The sequence below is a fragment of the Phyllobates terribilis genome, unplaced genomic scaffold (genome assembly GCF_046119375.1).
Source record: "Phyllobates terribilis strain yellow unplaced genomic scaffold, ASM4611937v1 Scaffold_222__1_contigs__length_3263388, whole genome shotgun sequence".
NCBI lineage: Eukaryota > Metazoa > Chordata > Amphibia > Anura > Dendrobatidae > Phyllobates > Phyllobates terribilis.
This window is the reverse complement of record NW_027362982.1, coordinates 1,859,474-1,874,301: the sequence shown is the minus strand read 5'-3', so window position 1 is coordinate 1,874,301 and position 14,828 is coordinate 1,859,474. Positions and strand designations below refer to the sequence as shown.

At 44.4% G+C, this 14,828-nt stretch overlaps 1 long non-coding RNA gene across 1 annotated transcript in view; it reads right to left on the bottom strand.

Annotated features, from left to right (window-relative positions):
* LOC141214456 (uncharacterized) overlaps positions 1-14,544 on the bottom strand; it is a 32,872-nt gene extending 18,328 nt beyond the window's left edge. The window contains exons 1-2 of the long non-coding RNA XR_012283679.1: positions 14,463-14,544; positions 12,236-12,331 (exon numbers count right to left, since the gene is read on the bottom strand). This is a non-coding gene — a long non-coding RNA (uncharacterized lncRNA). The remainder of the gene's footprint in view (positions 1-12,235; positions 12,332-14,462) is intronic.
* Positions 14,545-14,828: the final 284 nt, after the last annotated feature.

Here is a 14,828-nt window from a genome sequence, read left to right as displayed (position 1 = left end):
GCCTAAGAAGCCTGGAGGCTCCGCCACACAGAGGGACCAGTACAGCGAGGAGAAAGCAAAAGGTACCCAAGGCCCGAGTCGCAAGCCATACAGGCGAGAAGTACACGGCCAGCTCAGGGACGTGGGCTATTACACCACGAAGAGGGGGATAGTCAGAAAGAGCATAGAGAGAACGGTAGGCCTACACACTCGCCCTGACCAGTGGGGCTCGCCCGAATGCTCTCAGACACCCAGGCCCATTCCTAACCTGTACTACTGTTGGGTCATTAATAACACCTACAATAAAGACCCTGGACTGTTTGAAGCGGACTCTGAACTCTTACTATTGCGGCCTGCACTATCACCCCCAGCATTCACCTACACTGCCCTGAGGCTACACTCTTCCCGTGGGGAGTTATCCTACCCATGTGCTGCACATCAACACCAGCCTCAGCTGTCTGCCTTGCAGCGGCGGTTACCCTGACCACAATCCACGGGTGGCGTAGTCGGACATTCACAAATCTATAAATAGACTGCCACAACATTTGGTCTGACCACCCTGAGCCACGGGATCGGGTTGCCACTATTACCCCCAACATCGTACAGAAGCCCGGTTCCGGGTGCCCCACAGCCCAGGGGGTGAGTCATATACATATATAGTTCTCCTGCTCTCTTGTCCCCTTTCTCTCTATGACCAGTGATAGACTATTTTTATATCACATTTAGGCATCCATTTAATGTATACGCTGGGACATATAAGATAAACCGATACCTCTGACGGATGATGCACACTTTTAATGTTTCTTTTATGACTCTAAAACTATAAATCTGTTACACAGCTCCTTCCCGATCAAATAATGTGGACAGCTCCATTCCTCCCTCTGTGTATACATTGTGTAATGTGAATGTATTGTGCTCTGTGAACTGTATATGGGCTACAGAGAATGATACTTGCCACACGATGACCAGTAAAGGATGATGGAATCCTGTAAAAATGAAAAAAGGGGAAATGGGGGAGGGTACAAATGGGAGGAAAAGGAAAAAATGACAAAACATTGTGCCTTTATGGCTAAAAACTCTCCGGATGCTCCTTGTAGACAAGTCGCTGTGCTCGCTCTCTCATTGCAGGTGCCAGGAATGACCAGTAACTGCCAATCACATGACCTCCTCACTGCAGCCAGAACATTTCTATTACATTTGAAACTTTCAAGTAAAGATTTAGCCCTGATTCATCAAGACTGGCAGTTCTCATATCGGAATGTGGTGGTTTCTGGTCCCTTAGTCTGACATTTATTTTCTAAACACTGTGTATTCATGAGCTCCTGAGTATTTTGGGGGGGGGGCATTCAGTATTATGGGTACCACATAGTCCTCCATACAGTATAATGTTCCCCATATAGTGCTCCATACAGTATTACGGGCAACACATAGTCCTCCATACAGTATTATGGACCCCATATAGTCCTCCATACAGTATTATTGGCACCACATAATCCTTGGAACAGTATAATGGGCCCCATATAGTGGTTCATACAGTATAATGGGCACCATTTAGTGCTCCATACAGTATTAAGGGCACCATATAGTGCTCCATACAGTATTATGGGCCCCATGTAGTCCTCTATACATATAAAATAAATAAACAAATACTCACCTCTCCCTTATCCCTCGCAGCTCCAGCCCCTGCACTGCTCAGCACAGAGGGCGTGCTGTAGTGATGTCATCGCGCCTTCTACACTGAGACATCACAGAGTTCAGATGGAGAGGGGGAATGATGGGAGAGGGAGCAACAGCTGATGGCTCCCTTTCCTATTGTTGTTTTCAACTGTATCGGCATCCATGATATGGATACACACGTTCCATTAATTTGGGGCAAAAGCAGAAATTGTTTTTAATTGGTTTTTCACCTTTTCAGCAACAAGCAAAACAGTGAGAGTAACACCAACCAATATTGAGATATGTTCTCACTATAGATTAGATACTAGACAGCAATTAAAGTGAGAATCTAAAACATAACTTTTAATATTTAATAGTTAAGAACAATAAACAGATAATGCCACCCATAAAAAGAGAGATGGATCTCAATGCTGGAATGATTATTACCATTAACACAGTCAGGGGACCATCTCTATATTAAATATGTGTAAAAATACATAAAGAGCTTGTACTCTATCTTCAGGTGTGAAGACCAGGCTCTGGATAGAATCTGTAGAGGGAAGAGGGTGTATACGGGGGACACAGTAAGTCGCCCTCCCCTGAAACACCAATTTTTAACAGATCCAGATATACATCAATTAAACTAGGGGAAAATCTCTGTTCTTCCCTTTATTCCATGGATTAAGCATTTATTTCTATCTCCAGAAATCCAGACACTTAAATGAAAAACAGAGATTTCTCAAAACACAAGTATGAGGTCTGAGTGCAGATCCTACATATTTATAATAATTCATACATGATTGTGTCAACAAAATGTCAAAGGGAAAGTGCAGGGCCTCCATACAGGGCTGGCTGTGGTCTGCCCTTGTCAGAGCGGGAGCTTTGTGGGGATAGTTTAAGCTTGAGCCTAAAGGGACTAATAGGGCCAGCTTATACAACTACTTGGTCCAGAAGGAACTCCCCAGACAGCAACTTTCATCCCGGAGAAACAAAGAATGGGTGAGAGAATTCCATTTTGTTGACACAATCATGTATGATGAGTATTACTGTGTATCTACACAATGTTACTTTACTGTGTCCTGTTTGCTTTTTACACCTTCCACCATGTATTCTAGTTTCAATTTATGCGAGCCCCCCCCCATAATCCCAGGCGTGGGGAGCAGTGAATATTCTGGCAGCTGATGTCGGCATGTGAGGGCCGCTGCACCGTTTATACACTGAAGTAAGTTGCCAGCCTCAGAAGATGGTGCCGCACCGTGTAGGAGCAAAGGGAAGGTGAGCAGAATGGTTTATTTTTTTTAAGTATGCGGCATGATGGGGATCATATATACTAGAAATGGCGACATATATACAAAGATAGAGGGCCACATATACAAGGATGGAGATCATATATACCAGAATGGGAGTGCCATATACACCTGGATGGGAGGGCCAAATACCAGGTTGGGGAGGACATATATACCAGGAAGGAGGGCCACATATACCAGTATTTTAGATCATATATACCAGGATGGAAGGGCCATAAATACCAGGACGAGAGGGCCATATATACCAGGATGAGAGGGCTATATATACCAGGATTGGATGACCATATATACTAGGATGGGAGGGCCATATATACAAGTATAGGGGGAACATATATAACAGGATGGGGGGGATATATATACCAGGATGGGAGGGCATATACAGATGAAACCAGAAGTTTACATGCATTATATAAAAAGACACATATACATGTTTTTCTCAATATCTAACATGACATCAGGATAAACCTTTCACGTTCAATTAGGATTACCATCATTTTTAATATTTGCCAAATGCCAGAATAATGAGAGAGAGAATGTTTTAAAGCATTTTTATTACTTACTGCAAAGTCAAAAGTTTACATACTGTACATTTCATTAGTATTTGGTACCATTGCCCTTAAACTGAATGACTTGGGTCAATCGTTTCTCACAAGCTTCTCACAATAGTTGGTCGGAATTTGGGCCCATTCCTCCTGACAAAACTTGTGTAACTGATCCAGGTTTGTAGGTCGCCTTGCTCGCACCTTCGTTTTCAGCTTTGCTCATAAATTTTCTATAGGATTGAGATCAGGGCTTTGTAATGGTCACTCCAAAACATTGACTTTGATATCCTTAAGCCACTTTGTTACCATTTTGTCAGTATGCGTCGGGTCATTGTCCAATTGGAAGACCAATTTATGCCAAAGCTTTAACTTCCTGGCTGATGTCTTAAGATGTTGCTTCAGTATTGCCACATAATCTTCTTTTCTCATGATGCCATCTATTTTGTGAAGTGCACCAGTCCCTCCTGCAGCAAAACAACCGCACAACATGATGCTGCCACCCATGTGTTTCACATTTGGGATGGTATTTTTAGGCTTCCAAGCTTCTCCCTTTTTCCTTCAAACGTAATGATGGTCATTATGACCACAGGACATGTATCCAAAAATTAAGGTCTTTGCTCCTGTGCGTTGCAAACATTAATCTGGCTTTTTATGTTTCTTTTGGAGTAATGGCTTCTTCCTGGCAGAGTGGCCTTTCAGCCCATATTGATACAGTACTCGTTTCACTGTGGATATTGACACAATCTTACCAGCTTCCACCATCATCTTCATAAGGTCTTTTGTTTTTGTCCTTGGGTTGATATGCACATGTTGGACTAAAGCATGTTCATCTCTGGGACACAGAACCGTTTCCTTCCTGAGTGGTATGATGGCTGGACATTCCCATTTTGTTTGTACTTGCATATAATTGTTTGCACAGATGAATGAGGCACCTTCAGGTATCTTGAAATTGTACTCAAGGATGAGCCAGACTTGTGCAAGTCCACAATTCTCTTCCTGATATCTTGGCTAATTTCTTTAGATATTTCCATGATGCTATACAAAGAAGCAGTGCGTTTCAGGTGTGCATTAAAGTACATCCACAGGTGTGTCTCTAATTAACTCAGATGTTGCCAAAAAAATAGAAGCTTACAAACACATGACATCATCATATGGGCAGTCCAGAATTGTTTAAAGGCATAGTAATCTTAGTGTATGTAAACTTCTGGTTTCAACTGTTTACCAGGATGGGTGACATATAACAAAATTGAGGGACATACAGTTATATATTTGGACAGAGACAACATTTTTCTAATTTTGGTTCTAGACATTACCACAATGAATTTTAAACAAAACAATTCAGATGCAGTTGAAGTTCAGACTGTCAGCTTTCATTTGAGGGTATCCACATTAAAATTGGATGAAGGGTTTAGGAGTTTCAGCTCCTTAACATGTGCCACCCTGTTTTTAAAGGGACCAAAAGTAATTGGACAGATGAAATAATTGTAAATAAAATGTTCATTTCTAGTACTTGGTTGAAAACCCTTTGTTGGCAATGACTGCCTGAAGTCTTGAACTCATGGACATCACCAGATGCTGTGTTTCCTCCTTTTTGATGCTCTACCAGGCCTTCACTGCGGTGGTTTTCAGTTGCTGTTTGTTTGTGGGCCTTTCTGTCTGAAGTTTAGTCTTTAACAAGTGAAATGCATGCTCAATTGGGTTGAGATCAGGTGATTGACTTGGCCATTCAAGAATATTCCACTTCCTTGCTTTAATAAACTCCTGGGTTGCTTTGGGTCATTGTCCATCTGTAGTATGAAACGACGACCAATCAGTTTGGCTGCATTTGGCTGGATCTGAGCACACAGTATGGCTCTGAATACTTCAGAATTCATTCGGCTGCTTCTGTCCTGTGTCGCATCATAAATAAACACTAGTGACCCAGTGCCACTAGCAGCCATGCATGCCCAAGCCATCACACTGTCTCCGCCGTGTTTTACAGATGATGTGGTATGCTTTGGATCATGAGCTGTACCACGCCTTCGCCATACTTTTCTCTTTCCATCATTCTGGTAGAGGTTGATCTTGGTTTCATCTGTCCAAAGAATGTTCTTCCAGAACGGTGCTGGCTTTTTTAGATGTTTTTTTAGCAAAGTCCAGTCTAGCCTTTTTATTCTTGATGCTTATGAGTGGCTTGTACCGTGCAGTGAACCTCTGTATTTACTTTCATGCAGTCTTCTCTTTATGGTAGATTTGGATATTGATACGCCTACCTCCTGGAGAGTGTTGTTCACTTGGTTGGCTGTTGTGAAGGGGTTTCTCTTCACCATGGAGATTATTCTGCGATCATCCACCACTGTTGTCTTCCGTGGGCGCCCAGGTCTTTTTGCATTGATGAGTTCACCAGAGCTTTCTTTCTTTCTCAGGATGTACCAAACTGTAGATTTTGCCACTCCTAATATTGTAGCAATTTCTCGGATGGGTTTTTCTGTTTTTTGCAGCTTAAGGATGGCTTGTTTCACCTGCATGGAGAGCTCCTTTGACCGCATGTTTACTTCACAGAAAAACCTTCCAAATGCAAGCACCACACCTCAAATCAACTCCAGGCCTTTTATCTGCTTAATTGAGAATGACATAACGAAAGGATTGCCCACACCTGTCCATGAAATAACCTTGGAGTCAATTGTCCAATTACTTTTGGTCCCTTTAAAAACAGGGTGGCACATGTTAAGGAGCTGAAACTCCTAAACCCTTCATCCAATTTTAATGTGGATACCCTCAAATGAAAGCTGAAAGTCTGAACTTCAAATGCATCTAAATTGTTTTGTTTAAAATTCATTGTGGTAATGTCTAGAACCAAAATTAGAAAAATGTTGTCTCTGTCCAAATATATATGGACCTAACTATATACATAATGAGGAGGAGGAGGAGTTAAGGAGCTGGTTGTTAGAGCTCTCCTGTTAGTTTTTTTTTAGTTTGCTGGTCACATGACCATTTTTGCCTATTTTATCCGGCTCCGCCCTCCTGGCCTTGCTGGACTTCATTGTATTTACTACTCTTGAGCTAGCTTGGTGCTCTGTTGCCGTTCTCTGTTAGTTTTGCTAGGTCTTCTGACCTCTATGCTTTTTGTTGTGGGTTTGTCTTTGACTGCTACTATTTCTGCTAGGAGGTGTCCAACTTATCCCAGTCCCTAGTTCTTGTAGGGATCCCTCCCTCACATCTATAGGTCTTCGTACAGACTAGCCGAGGACTTTAGCGGGTCTGATCGCAGGATCAGGTTCCCCGTTACATCGTAGGGATCTAGTTTAGTTTTATTGTAGGGACAGATATCCTGTCTTTCCTTAGTCCCTGTAGCTGATCATAACACTGGTTGCCTGAGCTACAGACGGTACTACCCACACCACCTTCATCCAATCAGTACAGTGAGGATGGCCTGAAGAGGAGGAGTAGAGGAAGGACGAGGTGGAGAAGATGGACAGGTGTCCTCTTGGTGGGGACAGAAGTCTTGGCTGTTGGCAGTCTAACACACATGGCTGAGTTTATGTTCCACTGCATTTCCTGCGACCCTCACGTTATATGCATTTTGGCCAACACTAATTACTGGTTGGTCACCCTTCTAGACCTACGCTACAATGAGAACTTTCCATCTCTCCTTCCCGTGGCGGAGAGGTCTAATAAAATGTTGCAGTACTCGAAGGCCCTAGTTGAGGAATTATTAAAAAAAAAATTCCATCTGACAACGCAGGCAGCAGAGGTCACAGTTCCTTAGACAACAAAGGAGTACTGACGATTGAGACACACACCAGATGGAGCAGAGGCAGGGGAACACTAAAAAAGGTCTGGGACAGTTTTCTCAAACCCTCCCAGCGCCCAGGCCCAGATGTCTGGTGTACTCTGACAAGGAGGGAAAAGTTTTGGAAGATGCTGAGTACCTTGCTGACTGTACCAGCGTCCTTCATGATTCCTCTGTGCCTTACAACTATTGGGTATCCAAGCTGGACACATGGCATGTACTGTCTCTCTACACCTTGGATGTCCTGACCTGCCCTGCTGCTAGCGTTTTGTCAGAGCGGGTTTTTAGTGCCGCCGGGAAAATTATAACTGATAGGCACATCCGCCTCTCATCTGAAAATGCTGACAGGTTGACCTTTTTATGTCCTCCTCCTCCTTCTCCTCCACCACCATATCAACAGGGTGATCATGCTACCCTTACTATAAATCTTTTAAGGGTGTTTATAATACCCGCATTGAGAATTTTGAGAGGCCTATCGCTAACATTTTCTGATATAAATGTATACCCCCTCCGGGGGTAAGGCTGTGTGCCCACGTAGCGTTTTTCAAGTGTATATGCTGCGGAATTTCCGCAGCGTAAACGCTTGAAAAACGCATGTATATCCGCACCCCATGGTCCCCAATGGCATTCCGCAATGTCAATGCCCATGCTGCGGATTTTTCCGCAGCGTATATGCTGCGGTCAAAAATCCGCAGCATGTTCATTAATTTTGCGGAAGCGCAGCGGAATCAATGTGCGGATGGTACCCAAGTCTGGATGAGAGGAGACTCTCATCCAGACCTGGGTACCAAAGAACCTGTAAAAAAAAAGAATAAAATAAAGTTTATACTTATCTTCTGATGTTTTCCCTCCGTCGCGCTGTTGTCTGAAGGACCTGCCACGTCATTGAGTCATGTGACCCACCACATGACACAATGACGTCACCGCAGGTCCTGCACACAACAGCGTGAGCCGCTCAAGCCTCCGGACGGGGCAGAGAATGCATCAGAAGGTGAGTATAAAGTTTATTTTTTACCATTCTGAACAAGTTGTCAAGCACTTTTCCAAGTGATGCTTGGAGAAGTGCTTGATAACCCGCATGCGGAAATGCATGCAAAGACGCCTCACAAACGCTTCTACCTGGCGGGAAAACCGCATGTAATATCCGCATGCGATTTTCCCGCCAGGGAGAAGCGTAAAAAATATGCTTCAGGTCCGAAACGTGGGCACATAGCCTAAATGTTTTCCAGCCCATGCACTTAGTGCATGCGCATTATCAGTCTAGGATACCCACTCATTAATAATGGGAAAAAAAGGTTTTCTGAGTCCCTCCACTACGTCTCTTCAAAGAGGTATTGGAGTGCCTCCTTCTAATTTTTGGCAGTCCTTAAAGCGCATGCATTACCAGTCTAGGACACCCACTCCTTATTAATAGTAAAAAATGCTTTTCTGAGGCTCCATCTTCTTGTTGAGGGAGCATTTTTGGAAACCAAAAGAGCCGGATTCTATTAGTATATGATCCAGTGCCTTGTTGTGGGCTGTCAGGTGGTCGTCACATTGGGAGTTCTCACACTGCATACAGGATGTCACAGCCAGGACAGGAGACTTTGTACAGTAAGTATAGAAGATCCTGGTCTCCTCCATATTAGGCTGAGTAGATACGAAATGCTCCACTATATTCCCCAGCAGGGTTGATGAAATAACAGTCCTTGGTGCTGCTACGTTAAACTAATAGCTTTTTTCAGGGCTAATTCAAATAGATTATATTCTCTAATAATACCGTTCTTATCTGTAGTTCATGTAGTTTGAGCTGTCGCAGTAGGGATAGCTATTACAGGCATCTAGTCAAGAATTATTGCCTTATAGTCCTTGCTGCTGCAACCTAAAAAAAATATCAAGGTAACATCTATTCTATTCCCTATTAATACCGCTGTTAGCTGTATTTAGTGTAGGGATAGGTCATAGGTATCATCTGCTGGAAATGAGTGTTCATTTTGGTCACATATATCTCTTCCACAGTCCATAACTTGTTTGCTTTTTCCCATAAACTCATTGACAGATTCGTGTTTTTTATGGTGATCTGTACTCAGAAATTAAGTAATAAAAAGGATGGTGGTGCTTGCAGTTGAGCCCTTGAAACCTGCTGCAAGAAAGGACGATTACCACAGTCGTCTAATGGGTAAAGTAGATAAAATGGTATATATCTGATATATACAGACTTGCGCTTGTAACAGGGCTGGGGTAAAAGGAGAAAGGGAATGACAAGAATCAGGTAGTTAAAAAATGTAAATTCATTAGAGTACAATAAAAGAACTGAAAAAGTAAAAATGGCGGGAGGATATTCTGTTTTTTTATTTTTAATTATATACGGTATATATATGGCGCCCCTGAGGGTTCAGTCGCCACAGAAGTACTGCACCTCACCCCGAGGTGTGGTGTCTCCCTTCTCTCAGGTAAGGTGGGAGTGCTGCACGGAACCCCAAACACCTGCATCCAACACTACCCTACTCCAGGCCGGCTGGGGGGGCAACATGCAGAGCGCAGCTGCTGAGCCTTGTCCCTGGCTGGATGGGGGGAACCAGTAGTGGGTGTGGGTGGAGGAAGTAGTTAGAGAAAGCACTTTGATAGGAGTATAAATAGGGAAGCCATCTTAGAGAGAGTGTGTTCAGTCAGAGGAGGAGAGTGAGAGGATCAGAGCCTCTACAGGAGCTCTGCTCCAGAGGCGGGCCTAGCCAGTGAGGCCCAAGTCTGAAGAGATCAGTGTTCTAGGGACAGTTCAGAGGAACAGTCTGGGAGCAGAGTCTCTGTAGGAGCTCTGCTCCACTACAAGGGCCTAGGACAGAGGCCCAGGAGGGGAGCAGGGAGTAAGCTCCGTCCTGCAGAAGGGATCCTAGGGGGTACGGCGAGTGCAGGCGGCACCCGTACACCCCGAACCTGCCAAGTGTCAGGAGGATCTAGGCCACAAGAAGGGGACCGGCCCCTGGCCCAGTCGTGCAGCTTCAAGCCTCGGCTGGAAAAAACGGAGGCTTCTATAGCCAGTAGTCGAACCCCCCACCCCAATCCTAGTAAGGTCAAGCAGGTCTGTGCAACTCCGACGGACAGGGGGGGCTCGCAGCACCCGAACAGGATTCATAGTGGGAAGCGCAGGGCAGGAGGGAGTAAAGACCCAACGTGAAGTCGGTCTAGGAAGGTACATATGAAAGTGGGGTTCTGCCAGGTACACCCGAGCTGCCTGAGGAAGGACTGAACCCTTGCCCGGTGAACGCAGTGCGACGCGGGAGGCTTGCGCCGGTACAGTGCACCTGTGGACTGTCTAAGAACTGTGAGTAAATCTTGGATGACTGCACTGAGCTGCCTCCGCTCCTTTATTTCGCCGGTGCCATTTCCCTCCCTGCACTATAACGCCCAGCACACCTCCTCCATTTATCTACACTGCCCTGAGGCCTGCTCCACCTGTGGGGAGCCGATCCATCACAAGCTGTCCTAACATTTGCCTCAGAGGACTGTTGCAGCGCTGGTGATCCTCACCAGACACCGCAGGTGGCGTCACGGCAAATTCCCCTACAAATTATCCCCCTTTTTACACTGACCCGCCCTGGGTTACGGACCGGGCCAGCCACCGTGATCTCCCCCAAAAGCAGCCATAAGGCTCGGCTGTCGAGTACCCCATGGCCCTGGGGGTGAGTCATATATATAACAATAAGGACACTCGAGGTATATTCCTGTTGGTCCTGGATAAAGTGCGCTGTGCTTCTGATGTTAGAGGATAATAAGTGTGTGTACATATATCTCAGACATTAGCGCCAACAGACTAATAGAAGGGACAAAAAAATAATAATTAAGTCAATATAGCGATTCATAAATAAATGTCATAAAAGATTAACTTTATTGATGAAGTAAAAAGGTGCAGTGGACATACAAAAACAGGAAGATGGTGCAGATCACACATATAAATAGTAAAATGTAAAGGAGACTCACTGCTTAGTATAAAATCACAAATACAGTATACTGTATATAACCATCATCTGAAATATATATAAGCAAATATGTGTAAAAATACATGTATACTATTGATGATGCTATGAGAATATACGGGGGTATGGGGACTAAATAATGGTCAAGTATACAAGATTGGGGTAAAAGGTATATATATATATTCCCATACATGGCACGGTCAAATAGCGTACACTCAGGATGGATGAGAAAAAATGAGTTTACTGCATACTTTGTTCACAGCAGGAGCTGCCTTACAATGTGCCCACCCCGACACATCACAGGAAGAGAGAGAATAAAAATGCTGCGCTAGCCAATAGGAGAGGGACGCAGAGTGTAGTGACGCATGCGTGAACTGGTGAAGTCCGGGAGCTTGCCTCGACCCACATCACATGACCGACCGTGACACAAACTGGATTGTGACGCCGAAGGGAACAAAAGATACAGGAAGAGAACTGGCAGGGCACCAGATGAGAATGCGTGCCACCGGGGCAATCTGCAAAAGTAGTGTAGCATTCATAGTTCATAGAGAGAAATCAACACTGTGCATAGTGGGAGCGTAATACTCAAAAAAGGCCACAAGATGGTGCAAAACAGCATGGTGTTATCTGTATAAAGCACAATGAAGATAACACAATTATGTGATGATATTATGACAAAAGGATAATAATATTGCCAGGGTCGGACTGGGGTGCCTAGGGCCCACCAGGGTAATTGACTCTAGGCGCCCACACTACAGCTCTGTAATCTAACGAGATGCAATTTGCAGCTTGTCACTACATTACAGAACAGGAGGAAGCGCTGGGCATTGTATATGAGTATATGTAAGTGTAATGCCGGCACGATCTTCCTCCAGAGCGGATATACCAGCAGCGTGTTTCACACAGTAGATTCACTTGTGTGAAACTAGCCTAAATTCCATTTAGTATTCATTGTATTTCTGAGTCAATGTTCTACCAGTAAAACAAAAAGCTAGCTATCAATACTAGATTTCGTGTATCACCTACCCTGTATCACTTTATAACTGGCTACCAACTGATCCGGTGGTCTACGCAGTATTCTCAGCTCTTGCTTGTTCACAATGCACAGCATTCACATTGGTCCTACATAAAAGAACATGTAATACTATTAGTTCTTTCATTGTAAAGAGGAAACGGTTGTATATTGTCTTATTTTGTAATTGTACTGTTTGCAGCGTACTTTGACCTGTAAAGGGGATGTTCTGGAAAAATTATTTTCTAGCAAGTGCCCTCAGCATGCCTGTCTAAACAGAAGATTCGTACCTAGGCACTGTTCACACCGTGTCTAAAATGTGTACGTTTCATCCATGAAGGGTCCGTTTCACGTCTGTGTGCCCTCAATGGGTCATCCGTATTCCATGGACACTGCTCAGCTCAGAAAATAATTTCCAATGCATCTATCTGTTAAAAACGGACCAAACATGGATGTCATTCCCGTGATTTTCACAGACCCATAGAATTTAGTGTGTGTGTGTTTGGTCCGCATCACGGACCAAAAATAGTGCATGTGTTCATGAATTTTTTTCATTGACCCATGGTCCGTAAAACAACACTGATATGTGAACACACATTAAAATCAATGTGTATGCGTGCTGCAAATGAGAAATGTGGACAACACATGTCAGTGAAAAATTGAAATGTGAATAGGTCCTTACCCGCTATGCACCGCTACGGTCTTCTACATCACCTTCTCCATGTCCATGGAACAGTCCACATAGTGTTTCCATCTATCACAGCCGGCACAGGAGCCAATAACTGGTTTCAGTGGTGACATGTGAAGCCAGTCATTGACTGCAGTGGAGCATGTGGCCATTGCTGTGGCAGATATAAGCACAGCGAGACCCAGAGCATTGACATGCAAGAGGCATGGAGGACCTCAGCGGTAGGGAGCAAGTATGAAACCTCTGTTTATAAAAGCAGGATGCAAAAATATGGTAAAAAATCATGAAGATCATCCCAGCATTTTTTCCTTAAATTATACACAGGTACCTGTTACAGCTTACCATGGGAATGTGCCAGGCAGAGGCGATTTCACTGCTCCAATATGAGTCGCCTCCCTCTGCTTTACGTCACAGATTCTACAATTGCTATTGAACGTGGCATCTGAGGGTTTAAATAACCGGGTATGGTGGCATCGCCAGCCCTGATCTTTGCAGTTCGGTGCCTGCTGTATTATACAGCCTGCACCTGGCATGTATAGAGCACAGTCAATGTAGCAGCGCGCTTGCCTATTTTGCTGGCTCACGACCAGCCTCCCTTTATAGTCAAAGGGAGCATCAGGCTGTATCAGGAAAGTGCTGGAATTTTGTGAAATCTATCCGACTCTTTCCAGGCAGAAGAGTTGGACGGATTTCACAACGCAAGTGTGAAAATAGCCTTACAGTGTGAATGACTTGGTGCTGTGGGCTCGGATGCAATACCTGTCCCCGCATCATCAGTGCAGTAACAAACCTACAACTCCCAGTAAACCCTGAAGGGTTAAATCTGACAGGGCCTGCTGGGAGTGGTAAGTTTCAGAGGGGAAACCACTCACATTATTATTATTATACATTTTATTTTAGCAGTGCAGTGTGTATATACAGATACTGAGAATTACACCCAGTATACAGTGCAGGAGAATTGGTACTATCCAGTGTATATAAAGGATAATACATAGAGAATTATGCCCAGTATACAGGACAGAAGTGGTACTCTGCAATATATATAAATATATATATATTTATACACACACATTATATATACTGTAAGGCAGCGCTTGTCATTATCCTGGGGGATACTCGCTTCGCTGCGTCAATTTAAAACACACCTGCCATATTTTCCGGTATTTCTCAAGTCAGCAGTTTATTAACTCCATAAACTGCTGATTTCCGGGTCCAACTCCGTGGCCCACCGACACAGATATAAAGTCCACGAGCCCAAGTGGCAGACCGGCCCACTTGGCTCTAGTTACAGCCTCCCGCAAGGTAATAATAAAATAATGTCCATGAAAATGTCCATAACACAAATAGTATTACCTACGTCGGGCTTTAGCTGCTTTGGTCCATTTGTTTCCCAGATGGGGTCTCTAGCCTCTGGCCCTCCAAGGCTTACTGACATCCACACGGGATCCAGGCTTCACCCGGCCTCACTAGGCTTCAGACAAACAGTGTCCCACCCACCCGGGGAACAGGCCTCATGCCTCTCTCACAGGTACACTGCACACTGCTTAACTCACCAGGTTTTTATATATCCTGTAGACACAGCCACAGGACCTGTGCTTATCTCACAGTCACGTGTCCATACCTTCTGTGAGCAAAAGGACCTGTGTGATGTCACAGTCATGTGACCAGTCAGCTGAGGGGGAGGAAATAGCCTAAATAGACATACTAGATCATTATAGCAATGCCGCTGCACCACATATTCCCCCCCTCTGTTCAAACCTGTGGGGTTGAACACATAATATACACAACAGTTTAAAACCCACAGTTCACAGAGACCATGCACTTGACCCTTACGTTGTCCAGCCCCTGGAACATTATTCATTGACATTAGCCCATTCCTTAGGGACCTCCCATCTGTCAATGTCACTGACTTCGTCAGG